This window comes from Neomonachus schauinslandi, chromosome 14 (assembly GCF_002201575.2).
Source record: "Neomonachus schauinslandi chromosome 14, ASM220157v2, whole genome shotgun sequence".
NCBI lineage: Eukaryota > Metazoa > Chordata > Mammalia > Carnivora > Phocidae > Neomonachus > Neomonachus schauinslandi.
The window spans coordinates 12820031-12838107 of NC_058416.1; the positions used below are offsets into that span (position 1 = coordinate 12820031).

An 18077-nucleotide genomic window follows, 5' to 3' on the forward strand; every position below is an offset into this window, starting at 1 on the left:
CCTTTTTGAGTGGAGGTGTCAAGCATATAGAGATTCTGGTCTTTAAAGAAAAAACTATGTGCAGGGTATATGAAACATAAAGAACATATTAAATGAGTATAAACTAATGCCAAATCTATACAGATAATGGAAATATTTAAAAATTTCTTTTATTATGGTAATTTTATGTCAAATTATGTTAATTATGGATAAAATATAAACAAAACAGAGAATAAAAACTAGGACCACTGATCCAGTTTGTGCAAAAAGTCACCTTCAAAGAAAACACACATCCCATTCCATTTATTTAGGCTTCCTTAAAGAGACCATTCTTTTTTTTTTTTTTTTTTTAAAGATTTTATTTATTTATTTGAGACAGAGAGAATGAGAGAGAGAGAGAGCACATGAGAGGGGGGAGGGTCAGAGGCAGAAGCAGGCTCCCTGCCGAGCAGGGAGCCCGATGCGGGACTCGATCCCGGGACTCCAGGATCATGACCTGAGCCGAAGGCAGTCGCTTAACCGACTGAGCCACCCAGGCGCCCTAAAGAGACCATTCTAAAGACTTCACAAAGTATGCCACATAGAAGTCCCCCCTAGATCCTTTTTAGATATCTCTTTCCATCCCCAAACTTTCACTCAGAACAGCAGCTAACCATCCTTCCCTGTATCACAAATCCTCACCACAACTATGCCCCACTTTCCATTCACCCCTTCCACTTTTGCACAAGTCCACCCTATCCCCATCCATGAACAACTGATGACAGGAGACCCACTTCTCCCCATCATGCAAAGTCCATGCACATCTTCTGGAAGTTCAGCTTTTCTCCCACTCTGACTACATTTCATGAGACTATCATCCCCTTTGTTCTGGTGAAAGGGAGTAACATTCTGTGGGGTGTGTGTACCTGTGTGAGAGAGAGGAATGAAAAGAAAATAAGGCCAGATGCTAAAAGACTTAAACAACATAGGCATCAGAGTAAATCTTACATATCTCTATGAACTCTATACCCTGATACTGGAGAATACACTCATCTCAAATACCCACGGCTTATTCACAGAAATTGATCATATACTGCGTCACAAAGAAAGCACCCATCAATAACTTCAATAAGGGAAAATACTACAAACAACACCTTCTTATCACATTGCAACAAAACAGAGTTTACTAACAAAAACAAAGCACAAAAGACCCTAACACATGGATAGTTAAAATCCTCCTATTCACTCCTGGGTGAAAGGGAAAATTGAAACTAAAATTACACACACACAAAAATTAATGACAATGGTTTCCAGTTCTAGTCAAAATAGGAAAAACATACCCCACCCTATTTTTCCCAAAAATTACAACTAAAATCCCTGGACAAAAGCCATATAGGAACTATGAGAAGACTCTGAAAGGAGAAAGAAAGAAAGATGGAAAAATGCCTAGGAACCTCAGGACTGGACGGTCAACTTAGTGTTAAATTTGCTGGGTTTGTATCGTCCTATACATCCCAGCCTGAGTTCTATACTCTGGAACTCCTAACAGGGACAGGAAAAAAGTCTTCAAGGAAAGCCTGTTCTCTCTAACCAGAGGTCTAGGAAGAGGGTAGCCCTTCAGGACAGAGCCTTTTAGACTCTACCCACCCAATTATAGGCAGATGTCATGAGAGAAGCAACACCCCTAACTAACCCCCCCACCCCCCCCACCACACCACGGTCTAGTTGCTGCAGAGACAGTGGAGTGAAACCATGGTGAATATCCCCACCCTATACCAAGCAAACAGTGTCACATGCCTGGCCACTGGTGGTGGCTGCAGACACAGACAAGAGAACCCCCACTCCTTCCCACTTGCCCTGAGAACACAGTCTGTAAGGTGGGATCTTGTCGACTATAACTACCCCAACGGACGTAAAGTGAAGAATACAATAACCAGCAAACAAGTAGTCCCCCCTCCTCCTCCCAACTAGAGAGCTGGAGGCAGGAGATGGAAAAAATGATCCTTTAAATTTGCATATGAAGTCTCAGGCACACCCTTGTTCCACTCATCTGTGACTGAACAGAACCAGTAAAGCAAATACTCTGAGAACTGAATTACAGTGCAGTTCCACGCAGGCCGCTGGATAAGGCAAAAGTGGGGCAGACCAGAATAGCACTGCAAAGAGTTGGACAACTAAATTGACATTAAAATCACAGCCCACCAAAGTGAGCCAGAATGTACTCTGTGATCATAAATGTTTTAAAAACTACTAAAAGAGAAGATTTAAATGGAACCAGAGTCTCATTACATAATACCCAAAATGTTTAGGTCACAATACAAAATTAGTCATCTTGGGCGCCTGGGTGGCTCAGTCGTTAAGCGTCTGCCTTCGGCTCAGGTCATGATCCCAGGGTCCTGGGATCGAGTCCCACATGGGGCTCCCTGCTCGGCAGGAAGCCTGCTTCTCCCTCTCCCACTCCCCCTGCTTGTGTTCCTGCTCTCGCTATCTCTCTCTCTGTCAAATAAATAAATAAAATCTTTAAAAAAAAAAAAATTAGTCATCTTACCAAAAACCAGGAAAATCTCAAATCACATGACAAAAGATGATCAACAGATTTCAATATCAAGATGATATAGGTGTGGGAATTATCTAACAAGGATTTTAAAGCAGCTATTAGAAAATGCTGCAACTAGCAATTTCCAACACTTTTGTAAGAAATAGAAAATAAGGGCGCCTGGATGGCTCAGTTGGTTGGGCGGCTGCCTTCGGCTCAGGGCATGATCCTGGAGTCCCGGGATCGAGTCCTGCGTCGGGCTCCCTGCTCGGCAGGGAGTCTGCTTCGTCCTCTGACCCTGTCCCCTCTCATGTGTTCTCTCTCTCTCAAATAAATAAATAAAATTTAAAAAAAAGAAAGAAATAGAAAATAAATAAATAAATAAGTGGATGTAGATACACTGGAAAATCTAGATGAATTGGATAATTTCCTAAAAAACTACAGATTACTAAAACTAGATAAGAGCTGAGAAGCTTAAACAGACCGATTTCCTGACAGATGTTGGCGGGGATGCGGAGAAAGGGGAACCCTCCTACACTGTTGGTGGGAATGCAAGCTGGTGCAGCCACTCTGGAAAACTGTATGGAGGTTCCTCAAAAAGTTGAAAATAGAGCTACCATATGATCCAGCAATTGCACTACTGGGTATTTACCCCAAAGATACAAAAGTAGGGATCCGAAGGGGTACGTGCACCCCGATGTTTATAGCAGCAATGTCCACAATAGCCAAACTGTGGAAAGAGCCAAGATGTCCATCAACAGATGAATGGATAAAGAAGATCTGGTATATATATACAATGGAATATTATGCAGCCATCAAAAGGAACGAGATCTTGCCATTTGCAACGACATGGATGGAACTGGAGGGTATTATGTTGAGTGAAATAAGTCAATCAGAGAAAGACAAGTATCATATGATCTCACTGATATGAGGAATTCTTAATCTCAGGAAACAAACTGAGGGTTGCTGGAGTGGGGGGTGGGGTGGGAAGGATGGGGTGACTGGGTGATAGACACTGGGGAGGGTATGTGCTCTGGTAAGCGCTGTGAATTTTGCAAGACTGTTGAATCTCAGATCTGTACCTCTGAAACAAATAACGCAATATATGTTAAGAAAAAAAAAAAAAGAAGAAGAAGAAGAAGAAGGTAGCGGGAGGGGAAGAATGAAGCGGGGGAAATCGGAGGGGTAGACGAACCATGAGAGACGATGGACTCTGAAAAACAAACAGGGTTCTGGAGGGGAGGGGGGTGGGAGGATGGGTTAGCCTGGTGGTGGGTACTGAGGAGGGCACGTTCTGCATGGAGCACTGGGTGTTATGCACAAACAATGAATCATGGAACACTTCATCTAAAACTAATGATGTAATGTATGGGGATTAACATAAGAATAAAAAAAAAAAAAAAAAAGAAAAAAAAAAAAAACAAAAGAAACTCCTACTGGCGTAAAATGGGATAAACATAAGCCCCAAAATGTAAAATAATTGCAATGGATTGGAAAAAAATAAAAAAAGTTTTTAAAAATTTAAAAAAAAAAAAAAAAAAACAGACCGATTTCCATTGGAGAAATAGCGTTATTAAGGAACTACTCCACAAAAAAGTATCAGGTACAGATAGTTTAACAGTAGAATTCTACCAAACTTCCAAAGACCAGATGGTCCCAGTGCTCATTATTCTAGAACATTGAAAATAAAGGAAACTTCCCAATTCCTTCTATGAAGCAATTATAACACTAATACCTAAACCAGATGAAGACAGTAGGGCAGGGAAGGGACACATATCACTCATGAATATTGATGCAAAAATTCTAAGCAAAATATTAACAAATAGAATCCAATACCACATTAAGAAAACAATACATCAATACCTTGTGGGATTTATTATAGAAAGGCAAGGTTAGTTCAATATTAGTAACTTTATTACTATAATACGCCATATTAATAAATCTAAGGAAAAATATCCTGATTATCTCAACATATGATGAAAAAGCCACTGACAAAACTCAATACCCATTTGTGATAAAAAAATTTCTAATGCTCAAGAAAAAAAGGGTGCCCACTTTCTCTGTTATTACTCATCATTGCACTGAGGGTATTACTAAATTCACTTAGATAAGAGAACTCAATCAGAAGAATAAGAGTAGATCGAAAAAAATAAGTTAAATTACCTGTATTTTTAGATGTTGTAATAGTATACCTGGAAAGCCACAGATAATCAGTGATAAAAGCAAATCAAACAATAAAAGAAATTCAAAGAAGTAGCAGGCATAAAAGAAACATACAAGTCTATAGTTGCACCCAAATACCTACGGACAATTAGAATATGAGAAAGGCAGCATCTCAAATCAATGGAATAAAGATGGATATTTAAATAAACAACTCTGGGACAATTGGGTAGTCATTTAGAAAAAGATAAAATTAGATCTATATCTCACCCCATACATAGGAATAAACTCCAAATGGATTAGGGAATCTAAATGTAAGAAATTGAATCATGGAAGTACTAGAAAAAAAATACTGGTCAATTTCTAACTTCTGTGAAGAAAAAGGCTTTCTAATGATGACCCAAAATCCAGAGACAGTAAAAGAAAACATTAATATATTTGACTAAAAAATAAAAATAAAAACTAATGCATGTCAGAAAATACTGAAAACCAACTCAAGCTGAAAAATTAACAACATACACCATAGACAAAAGGCCTACTTTTAACACATAAAGAACTCTTAAATGTGAAGGGCAAAGCACCAAAAACTTGATAGAAAAATGTAGACAAGACATGAACAGACAATTCACATATACAAAAAAAATTTTTTTTAATAGACTTTACCTTTTAAAGCAATTTTAGGTTTACAACAAAACTGAGTGGAAGGTCGAGATTTCCCGTATATACCCTGCCCTCATTCATCTCAGATAATCAAGATCCCCCACCTGAGTCGTACATTTGTTACAACTGATGAACCTAAAATGACACATCATTATCACCCAATATTTATAGTGTATATTAGAGTTCACTCTTGCTATTGTATATTGTATGGGTTTGGACAAATGTATAATGACATGTAGCCACCATTATATAGAATTACAGAGTAGTTTTGCCCCCTTAAAAATCCTCTGTGCTCTGCCTACTCATTCCTCCTCTCTTCCCCACTCCTATTTTAAATTTTATGCAATTAGAAATATGTGATTTCCTCTACTGCTCTTATGTTTAGAAACCCTTTGCTCTGAGATCCAATACCTAATTACCCATGTCTTCTGCTAATTTGTTTTGTTTGTTTCCTTCTATTATCCTTTGGTATAAAATGAAGATCTACATACTTAATAATAATAATAACCAATTATCCTACTAGTATCTCTTTAAACTCTCTTGCCTCCAAATATGTATGATTCCCATTCATCACAAGCTAAATTTCAACTATGTAAGTCTATTTCTGAGTTCAAGTCCATGCCACTCATTTATCCGTTTATTTTTTGTCAGTTAAAACTGTTTAATAAAAGTGTATTTCAGTATTTGTTAAGGCAAGTCCTTCAAATTGCTCTTCACTTTCAAAACATTCTTGACTATTTTCATTCATTTAAATTTTCTACAGAATTTTAGATTTATTTTTCAAGAAAAACATCCCAGTACAAAGTATAGTAGAATTAATTTCTGTAATTTAAAAAATATATTGAGTCATGCATTCCTTAAGGAGAATACCCTTGGTTCTTAGATACAGCCACTCCTGGAAGACTAGTCTGAGGGTTCCTTAGGACACTTCCATCAGCAGCTTGGGAGAAGCAGGAAAGAGCATACATGGGATGTATAAAGAGACAGGGACAGTCAGAATTCCAACAAGCAGAGACCTGGCTTCCTTCAAAGGGCCAAACTATTCAGTCACCCCATATTTATTTGAATATAGACAGAAAACAAATTTGGCTTTGTGAAACCTCCAAACATAGTGTGTGCCATTGGGGTACGAGCTACAGAAGAATAGAGGAAGCATCTTCTTAGATTAGCTAATCAAATCCCATCTGCATTCACTACAGAAGAACAGAGGCAGCATCTTCTTAGATTGGTTAACCAAATCCCATCTGCATTCACATTACTCTACTGCAGATATTGGGACCAAGGCTGCAAGTGATTGAGAAAAATTTATCCAAATGTATCAGATCATCCATCACTCAACAGAATCCAAGTCTTGGGAGAATTTTCTTTTACCCTGAAGGTTGGTTAAGTTTCACTCTTGGGCCTGCCTTCAATTCAGTTCATACCACATAAATGGCATGCAGTTTCTGTTTTCATAACTTGGGAAATACTACACAACTGTAATTGTATTGTAATGCAATTCTTTATAGTGACCCATTTAGAAACACAGGTCAAACTTGTTCTTTTCTGGGTTCCTTGGCCTGGAATATGTTCCCAAGTCATGGAATTCTCAAAGCATGGCATGGTGAGATGACAGGATTCAAGTCACCAAAAATTAGTCCTTCATTTAGTAAAATAACTTAGGGCATGTTCAAAGGACATGATCTTTAACAAAGGGAAGCAGATAGTCTTCTTTGCCCAATGGCCACTAATTTCTGCTTCACTGAACCCAAATCAAAGGTATCACCACAACCTGCAACTCACCTACATTATGAATCTTTAACCCCAAGCCTCTTTCTCTATTATTTAAAGTGCTCTACATAAATGCTTTATATTCCCATAATACCTTAACATCCCATAGCACCTTAAAATTTGGACAAGTAGTCATCCTTTAGGTTAAACATCTGATGAATTTGAACATTACCAAATTTAGCTCCGGCTGTGATTTCACCAGGATTATTTTTAAATAAAATAAGCTTTTTTTAGACCCACTCATAAATTTAAAGTGGATTATTTACCAATTTTTAAAATATTAAAAATTAGACCATCCCAAACATAAAATCATTTCAGGTTGAAAATTTTTAAATATTTAATAACAACAGAAAGCCTATAGTTCAGTTTATTCTAGTGACCAGATTACTTTCTGGAAGATGTCTTAGTTGTTTCCACTTTTCAGCATATTATTTATGCTTATTCAAAAAAAAATAAGCAGCAAGAAAGTTTGAAGCACAAAGCTGCATGCAGAAGACACAGATTTCAACAACTTTCTATAGGAGTTCAGTAAAATTACATCAACATTTTGATAATAAAATTAGCAGAGATTTGTGTGATATTCATTAGGATGCTCAGGCTCCTTCAGGAGCTGGATTTTCATCCATCCTTCCACTCCTTTCCACAATTACAAAGCGAGTCTGTCACTAACCAATCACATCCCCCAAGGTTGTAGCTAGACCACAGTAAGCAGGGCCCTCTCCCCTTTGTTTCTGATGGAATCTAAAAATAAGGATATGACCTAACCTCAAACACATATCATCAACCTAATTCACAATTATCTGCTGATACTATAGGCATGAGAGGAATTCAATGTTTATTTTAAAGTGTTGTTATTATATTTATATAGTTCTTGTTTTATGATCAAACATGTGATGATTGAGAAATAAAAATTAATCTAAAATGTGCCACTGAATGTAGTGAAATACCTCATCATGTTAAATGATTCTTCTCTTCCTGAATATTCATACATGGAGAGGCAAAGATTAATAATGCCCTTATTTTATGTATCTATTTTAAAAAGGTGTTCATAGCACCTGCTTGTAAAGAGAACAGATGCTCAAAACCACAGAACAAGTGAGTGTCAAGTGTATCAACAAAACTCAGACCTCTAAGTCTCCCGCACTTGCCCCTGCTCCTCGGACATCTTCAGAGGTGGATGAAAGCCTGGTGGGGTCCATACCACACCCTCAGTCTCCTCTGCTGGTTCCTTCTGTTTGCTTTGTGCTCTAAATGCTAGTCCCACCTTTCCCACTCTCTCTCCAGAAGATCTCACCCACCCCCATTACTTCCATGGTCACCCACCACTGGCGACTCCCAAAGTTGCATCTCCAGACCCAAGATCTCCTTTAATTCCTCTATTCCAAAGTCTAGTAGACATCACCCAAGCATCTCAAACTTCTCACCTTCAAATCTGCCTTCATGATCTTTCCCCAAACCTGCTCTTCCTTTCTAGCCTTCCCCATCTCAGTAACTCCGATCAGCCCAGTTTTTCAGTACAAAATTTTGAGGGTGACCTTTGATTTCTCCATCTCCCCCATACTTATGTAATCCATTGCCAAGTGCTACTGATTCCTCCTCCAAAATATATCTCAGGTCTGTCCGCTTCTCATCATCTCTTCATGGACTACCTTCATCCAAATCACCATCATTTCTCATCTGAACTCTGGCAATAGCTCCTCATTGCCCTCACCTCTTCCACTCTTGCCCTCTCCAATCTGATCTCTAACATCATCCAGGACAGTTGTCTTCACACATGGGTGGATCATGTTACTTCCCCGCTGAGGGCCCTTCAAAGACTTTCCTTTGTTCTTGATCTTGCCTACAAGGCCCATGGCCATGATCTGGCCATGCCCACTGCCCACCTCTTCGCCAACACTCTCCTTCTCACTCCTGTAGTGGGTTGAATTGTATTCCTTCCCCAAAAAGATACACCCATCTCTTAATCCCCCGTACAGGTGAATATGATCTTAATTGGAAATAGGGTCTTTGTAGACTTGATTAAGGATCTCAAGATGCAATTATTCTGAATTACCCAGGTATACCCTAAATCCAATGACTGATGCCCTTATAAGACACAGGAGAGTGATATTTCAGCCACAGAGACTCAGGCGGAGATGGCAAGTGGAGAGATAGGAATTGTGCTTCTACAAGGCAAAGAAGTCTAGAGCCACCAGAAGTTGGAAGAGGCAAGCCAGGATTTTCCCTAGAGTCTCCAGAGTTAAGTGTGGGCCTTGCTGACTCTTTGATTTCAGAATTCTGATCCTCAGAACTGTAAGAGAATACATTTGTGTTGCTTTAATTAAGCCACAAAGTTTGTGGTGGTTTGTTACAGCAGCTCTAGGAACCTAATGCACTCCCTAAGATCCAATACAGTGGTATTTCAATTATTTAAAAGAGTTTGCTTTTTCCTCCTCAAAGATTTCTTACAGGTTTCCATCACCAGGAATGAAATATCTGGCATAAATACCACTTCAACAAAGAGGCTTCCTCAACATCTGATCCAAATTCGGCCCTCCTTCCTATACTCAGAGACCTTCCCTTTAGTATTTATAAGAGCTTACAATTATGTATCTATGTATTTGTTGAATGTCTGTCTCTCCTTTACACTTTGGGTTCCATGAAGGCAATGTCTGTGTTTGTTGTCTCACCACAATATCCTAGTGGACACTAAAAATTGTCCTTCAATAAATGAAATTACAGAAATAAAAAAGGACTAAACAATCTCTTTTTGTTGGTGAGTATTCTGAGAAGTGGCTTTTCCCATGTTGAGTCAGTTGAAATCCAGCAACCATATTAAAGTTAAATTTTAACGGACTATTGATAAAATGAATTATATTCCACAGATATGGGATTAATTAAATTAAGCCAATATAAAATTTGAGATGAAAATGCCATTACAAGGGAAAAGACTTCCTATTCAATATTTGATCTTCTGGAGAACAAGCATGACTGCTTGCATGCACCAACCGCCACGTGCACTGGCTGAGACAGGCAACATATACAATTCAAAACCATGCCAATGAAAACCATGCGAATCAGATCCTTGGCACATGCAGCTTTTCATGAATGTGCCTGAAGCTAGGATCCTTAATGTATACAATCTTGTCCCATTTCCTTTCAGCCCATAAATTAGATGTGTAGGAGGCCACTGTGTCTCCTACCACTTGATACACATAATGCACATAACAATCTATAAGTCCGATTCAGTAATAGTCTTGGGCAGGTATGATCTGAATCAAGATACAAGGACTATACCACCAAAGATGAGAGAAAAAACTCACAATCTTATTTCAGAAGGAAACTCCATGAACATTTTGGCATTGTGCACAAAACGAAAGAATAATAATAATGATAACAGAACTTATTTTAAGAAGGTTGCCCATTCAAATCCTTCATCTAGTGGCTTTTTCCCCCTCCAGTCAGTAGTTCCATTCATCTACTCATTCATCCCACAAATCTGCATCGAGAGCCTACTAGATGTTGGGCCTTGTGCCATACTGTGGGGATACTGTGGTAGGTAAATTTAAAACAACCCTGTCCCCCGCCTTCAATGGGCCCAAAGTTTGGAAAGGAGACCCTTTATGAACAATTACAAGGCAGAATGAAAAGTGCCACAGGGCGGTGCTGTCTGAACAACCAGGAAATAGAGTTCATGGAGAGCTAGAGGGAGCAGAGAAACTTACCAGAGATAAACTAGAATTGATCAGGCCTACAGGGGCAGAAAGGAGGCCAAGCCACACACGCAAGGGCTCAGGGACAGTAGAGAACAAGGCAGCCCTTCATGTGACCGGCGGAGCTAGTGGTCAAAGGCAGAAAGAAAACAAACAGACTAGGGGGTAAAAAAAGAAGTGAAAAGCTAGTAATGAAATAAAAAGGAAACCAGGACTTTAAAATAATCCATCCAGTTGTGGAAGGAAAAAGATACATATGCCCAGAGAGGCCTGAGTGCTCTCCCTTAGGTCTCTGTGTCATGGTTCTGTACGAAGGAAAACATATTGTTTCCTAGCCATCAATTTTAGTGGGCAAGAGTCAGTAATGTTCATTTTACCTAGAACACTGCTTTCCAAACTGCAGATTACAATCCACTGGGGGAAATGAAATACATTTAGTGCATGGACATCAGCATTTAAAAAAAAAAAAAAAATGGGGCGCCTGGGTGGCTCAGTTGGTTAAGCGACTGCCTTCGGCTCAGATCATGATCCTGGAGTCCCGGGATCGAGTCCCATATCGGGCTCCCTGCTCAGCGGGGGTCTGCTTCTCCCTCTGACCCTCCTCCCTCTCGTGCTCTCTGTCTCTCATTCTCTCTCTCTCAAATAAATAAATAAAATCTTTAAAAAAAATTTAAAAAAATGAGGGGCGCCTGAGTGGCTCAGGCTTAGTTAAGCGTCCGACTCTTGATTATGGCTGAGGTCATGATCCCAGGGTCGTGAGAATGAGCCCCGCGTGCCGGCTCCACGCTCAACAGGGAGTCTGCTTGAGATTCTCTCTCCCATTGCCCCTTCCCCCATCTTTCTATCCTTCCCAAAATAAATAAAATCTTTTTAAAAACTGAAATACAGGGCGCCTGGGTGGCTCAGTTGGTTAAGCGACTGCCTTCAGCTCAGGTCATGATCCTGGAGTCCCTGGATCGAGTCCCACATCGGGCTCCCTGCTCAGCAGGGAGTCTGCTTCTCCCTCTGACCCTCCCCCCTCTCATGTGCTCTCTCTTATTCTCTCTCTCTCAAATAAATAAATGAAATCTTTAAAAAAAAACTGAAATACAGTAGTATATGATAAGATAGAATAGGATAGGACACACGAGAACAGACAAAGAGAATAAAATAGATCATAGAGCACTGCTCACAGTAAGGGCAAGTATTATTTCATGTGCGCACATGCATGTGATCGACAACAATTGCTTGACAGCCACTGACCAAGAAGTGGGTCTACACTCAGTGATGATTCTAATCAAGTCTTGAAATCTTTGAAATCTTTCTTACATATTTAGGGCTTAATACTAAAACTTGGGGACCCTGGCCACCAGGCAAAGTTCTTGCTCTTTGCTGTTAAGGGAACTTGCACACTGTGGGGATGCCTTTGAAGAGCTGGGCTTTGTGCCAAAGCAGGGAGTGAGAGCCTCACAGTGGCTGTTCATGTCGGTGAGAAGGGTGAGGAGCTAGAACGGAGTGGGCCTGTCACCCACATGGGCACCAGGATTTCCACAAGAGTCTTCTTTATGTCACACATACCAAAAATCCAGATGACATGAGATCTGTTCATGTAAAGGGGCCCAGGCCCTAAAGAATCACTTTCCTATAACTGTCCCTGAAACATCTCTCCACAGTCAACCACTATCTCTCCAGGGGACAGATAGAGAAGATTTGAGACTGGATAAAAATGGCCAAGTCACTGTTATTTAGAGCCAGTTTCTAAACAGTGATTATATTTCTGAGTGCTTCAGCGAAGCAGGAAGCATCTTTAAGAAAGCAGTTCATGACTTTTTGCTTCCCTTTATATTAACTAATCTGTTCAAGACAGTGAAAATGTGTTCACTCTACAATTTAAGTCCCGTGTGCCACTTTTCACCAGCCAGGAAATGCACAAATATCAGAGGAAAAAGAACTAATCTCTGTGGATGGTGTCTGGCTCTGGGTGTGGCTAGGCAGTTAGGATCAGTCCTGGTCCTGATACTATTAAAAATTTCTGGGGCTCTATATCGGTGAACATTTTAAAGTCACACCAGTCGTGCCATTTGTTGTCTGCTATGTGGACCACAGAGTTGTACAAAGTGTGTGTGTGAGGGAGTGGGGGAAGGTGTGTTGAGAATGTAGCAGTGTGACACTTGCACCAGATTTGAAGAAGCGGTTCCTAAAATATGTGGACAACACCCCCCCCACCCTGCCCCGGTAAACCCACTTGTAGTTGAGGGATGGACAACAAACAGGAAAGGATCCCTCAGAATCTAAAACTTACCAGAAAGGCAAACTAGACTGTGAACTTGAAGGGGAGCTCTACTGATAGTTTGCTAAGTGTGGTGCCTAGTGTTTACGATTACATGAAAGACTAAGCATTGCACTGTAGAAGTTTAGACTGTTTCATCAGGAACTCCTGGGAGCAGAGGTTGGCAAACTTTTTCTGTAAGGGACCGGAGAGTAAATACTTTGGGTTTCTGAGCCATATGGCCATCTGTCACAACTCAATTTTTCAGCTGTAGCATGAAAGCAGACAGAGCAAGTAGGTAAACAAATGGACATGGCTGTGTTCCAATAAAACTTTATTTACAAAATCAGGTGGCAAGCCTGTTTTGGACTGAGAGCTAAAGTTTGCCAACTCCACCCTAAAGCATTAAATGGCCCTCCAGAAATCAAAGATGAGATTAAGGACTCTAGCAAACCACACTTGATTCCTGACAGACCCCTATGCAACTTTATAACTAAACTTCATAACTAACACTCTTACACCAACTAAATCTATAAAATCTCTTGATCCTCACAAGCATTGATACCACTATTTTATTATTATTCCTATTTTCCTATTTTTCAGCTGAAAATTAATTTCAAGTTATTCAATTACTTTTCCAAGGGTACACACGTTATAATAGATAGAACTTATACACAATCATTTGGCTCAATAAGAATCAGAAAATCCAGAATCTAAATTTTTGTTTTGTAGCTAACTAAATTTTCTGGACAAGAAAGATGAACTTCCTATGTTTCTAACTCTTAACATTGAACAGAAACTTTCAACATGACAACGGTGACCAATGTGGGGAAAGGTAGAGAATTTGATAAAGGAAAGCCTTTTAATTCACTGTAATGCCAACTACAAAGAAATGAGAGTCCTTGTAAGTTTTTCCATTTCCTCACACCACACACACACACACACATACACACTGAGTCCACCCAAGACTCTGGAAATGACTGGCAAAATCTAAAATGTAGGACAGGAATCTTGAAGGAAACCACAGTGCCAGGCCTAACTGCCTGAGATAATTAATGCCTTCTAATCTCACAGAATCTCCTTCACCAGCTCCTCAAAAAATACTGACCATGGAGGCAGGAACCTCCGTTTATCCTCCACCCTGATTTCAACTGGGATGCTGTGGAAGCCCATACCCAAGTGGGTATGGGCACACAGTGTGTGCTTTCACAACCTGTAACAAGAGACAGGTCGGGATGGCTCTTAGACTGTGGTGTTGTCACTGGATCGCTCTGTGGGTCCTCTAGGGGTGGCTGGGAGCAAACCACGCATAAATCAGTTCTCTGTGCCCCACTGACAGAAATGGCCAGTCACCATCAAGGTGTAGGAAAATACACTCCCAACCACTTGGCTGAAACATTTCATGCACCGACCCCGCATATTGATTTTATGAGACCTGGCACACAGTAAAGTTCACAATCTGAGCTTGAACAGGCAGCAACATGTGTGAGAAAACAGCTCTCCTCTTAACTTTGTATCCCCTGAGGCATGCTCTCATTACATAACATCTTGTGCACAGAGAACAGTATCCTATTTTTAAACTTCAAAGGTTCATGTGTAAATATATATCTCAATGAATACTGTCCCTATTTGTTTCCACCTTTGGTAATAGGTAAAACCATACTGCATACTGGTCAACCATGACAACAGCCTTACATAGAGAACGGCATCCTTTTATTAGTGATGTGATACAATTCTTGTCCATAGTTGAATATTTTTAAAATTTTTCAAAGTGCCCATCTATTAAGCACCACTTGCCTCACTAACTCACCTTTATTTTTTTAAAGATTTTGTTTATTTGAGAGAGAGAGAGAGCACGCGTAAAAGCAGGGGGAGCAGCAGAGGGAGAGGGAAAAGCAGGCTCTCCGCTGAGCAGAGAACCCAATGCGAGGCTCGATCACAGGACCCTGGGATCATGACCTGAGCTGAAGGCAGACACTTAACCAACTGAGCCACCCAGACGCCCCACTAACTCACCTTTAAAATGATACTACTGCCAGTGAATTTTGTTCAGTCAACCCACAAACTCCAGTGTCTGCCATGAAAACAGGCTAATTATACACCAAGGGGACCAGTAGAAAGAAACTCGGATCCTTCTTATCTTATCCCTGATTTTTGTCCCTATTCATGCCCCCTCCCACCCTTCTCACAGGGAAAGAAAAATTGAAAAAAAAAGGCGAGGGGAGAAATGAGAAGAAAAGAAGCAGTAAAGAAAAAAGTGTTTTTTATCATTTCAGAAGTAGGGGAAAAAAAAAACAAGAAGCCTCTAACTATGGCCTGAAGTGCCACCTCAATTCAACACTTCAGTTTAAACGCTGTGGGTGGGAGGAAATTCCTAAGGCATTTTTCCTGCCTCTCCCCCAGTAGTCCATGCCCTGTGATGGCTGGAGATACTTGGAAAGAGCTTTGGGGGAGAAGGAATGGCTGCAGGAGGCTTTCCAGGAGAAATGCTGCTCAAACTCCTTCTGACAGAAGTAAGGAGAGAAGCCAGTGAGGTTGACTGAGCTGGAGGGAAGGGCTCAGGCGCAGAGAATCACCATCCTTGGGGCTCCAGCCTCTCTCCGGACAGCCCTGATGACCAGTCGTATCCTTGTCTTTGCTCCTCTGGGGAACATTCTAAGACTATAGGGCTTGTCCCTACAAAACTTCACTGTGGAGCTCTTACCTCTTTGCCGGTGTTCCAGGCAGCATCACCCATGGCAACACAACCCAGGTCAGACAGGAAAACATAATCTGATTAGTTCTCAAAGAATAAAGGAGGAAATCAGTGTTTACTTTGGAGCAAACCCAGACCCCGTCTTCACTCATGAAACGTGAATAAAACAGCACACTTCCCTAGTTATGAAACTTAGGTTTCATTCCACCCCATGTAGATCTCTAAGCACTTTTCAGACAAATGAGAGACTTAATACCTCTTTTTTAAGAAAAACTTTCAGAACAGTTTTACTTCATCCCTATTGAGGAATAAATGTTATTTTATTTATCAATATAAACTTCTCTACTAATACGTTAGTATTGGAAACCCTACCACAGACTGGATCAAAATCTTCCAGCTACAACTGTGATTAAATGCAAGGTTAGGGCCTAACAAATATAAACAGTCCTTTTCCTTCCTCTCCTCTGTGTCATGCCTAATAGGGGGCCCCGTGGGAAGCGCACACTCTAGTTTATCTTTATGAGCAAAAATATGAACAGAGATGTCCAGGTTATACATTACTGTTGAACACAACATTTAAACCACAGAGATATTCTAAAATTTTTTTAAGATTTTTTTAATTTATTTATTTGACAGAGAGAGAGACAGCGAGAGAAGGAACATAAGCAGGGGGAGTGTGAGAGGGAGAAGCAGGCTTCCCGCCAAGCAGGGACCCCGATGTGGGGCTCGATCCCAGGACCCTGGGATCATGACCTGAGCTGAAGGCAGACACTTAACGACTGAGCCACCCAGGCGCCCCATAAACCACAGAGATATTCTAAAGCTCAGCAGCACCCAGCTTTGGATTTTTTTTTTTCGGGGGCAGGGGAACTTTGGTTCTGAATTAAGTTTATCAAGTACGCCAAAGCACCTAACATTCCTAAAAACAACATCAAGCTCAAGCCTCTCCCCATTGTTGCTAAAGTTGCCAAATATCATTGATAATAATGAAAATATCACCAACAGGGAGTGTCTAACACCTAGAAGATTTGGAGGGGGGATTTTTATCATCCTGTATTATTGTTTCTAGCTTTTGTTTTGGATCTGGGAGCTGACATGCAACTTGTCATCAGGGTTTTAGATCATTTGCTGTTAAACAAACAAATAAAAAGGTAGAAAAGACTAGCTTGTAAATATCCATTCATTCATTCACACATTTATTTAGTACTGTTTTTACGCCCAGGGGATAGGAAGCCTGGATGCAAGCATTAAGTATGTTCAGTGTATAAATTATCTCTTATAAGCTTGGATTTATTCAGCAGTTGGTAGGCGTTTTTCACATACAGTAAAGAACAATGCTGATTTTCTTATATCTAATATGTTGGCCAATGTGATAGAGGCTGCCATCCACCGTCATTCTAATCTTAAAATCACTCTACAACCCTGTAGAGAATAGAGAGTGAATAGGGGAGTTTATGATGCCTCAGGGAAACGCGGGAGATTCTGGTTTTACCAAGCAAGGCACTGTCTGACTGCCAGAAGCCCAGATGCTGGAGGCAAAGCTGCTACTCTGAAGGCAGATGAATGCTCACATAGACAGCTACTGGCATTGCCCATCCTTTTTAGGGTGTCTGAAAATACTCTATAATAACCCAGCATGCATAAGAATGCCACTTACCTCCTCCCACTGCAGTTCTGCCACCTGCACTGCTGGGCTCAGGTTCCTCCTGCCTCCTCCCTCCTCATCTCTGCCAAGGTCCAGGGAAAGTTCCCCAAAATCCCCACTGGCTCAGCCCTTGAAGGAGGACCTAGCAACAACAGCAGCAGTGGTGACAGCAGTGCAAGAAGCCCCTCCCCTCTCCCAGACTGCTCTCCGAAGAAAATCATGGAAGGGACACCACCGAGGCACACCAAATAGGCTTCCCTGTCCAACTCAGGAAGGCACAGGGCGCCCCCTGCTCAGTGCCTTGGTGTCTGTCATTCAACCGACCACATTTAATCATGAGCAAGTAAACTAAACCAACCACAGAAAGAAAACATTCTAAAGACTCTCCTTTCACATTCCCATCTAAACTGTGTGTATTTGGACCTAGAGCAGGTAATCAGTTAAGAGCCAAGAATCAGAGCCAGCAGAATAGAACACAGGGAGGGTGAGAGGGTGAGACAGAGCCAAGAGGGGCCAAGCACCAGGTGCAAAACTTAGACAATCCTGTCCTCTGCCCAGGACTGACCGAATGCCTGGGCTTCAGCCATTCCCATGACAGTCGTTACGTAGAGTTCAAATGGTGTCCCTGAAGATGAAGTAACTCAAGTCCCAGATCTCAGGATAAGCTTGCAACACGTGAACGGTTTTTGCCAATAATAGATGGCAACGTGCAA

The 18077-nt window shown here is 40.8% G+C and overlaps 1 protein-coding gene across 1 annotated transcript in view; it reads right to left on the bottom strand.

The window, feature by feature from the left end:
• The window catches only part of SERPINB7 (serpin family B member 7), a 57817-nt gene extending 40363 nt beyond the window's left edge, over positions 1–17454 (bottom strand). Inside the window, exon 1 of the mRNA XM_021686153.2 lies at positions 17377–17454. The gene's annotated coding sequence lies outside the window, so the exon portion shown is untranslated. The remainder of the gene's footprint in view (positions 1–17376) is intronic.
• Positions 17455–18077: the final 623 nt, after the last annotated feature.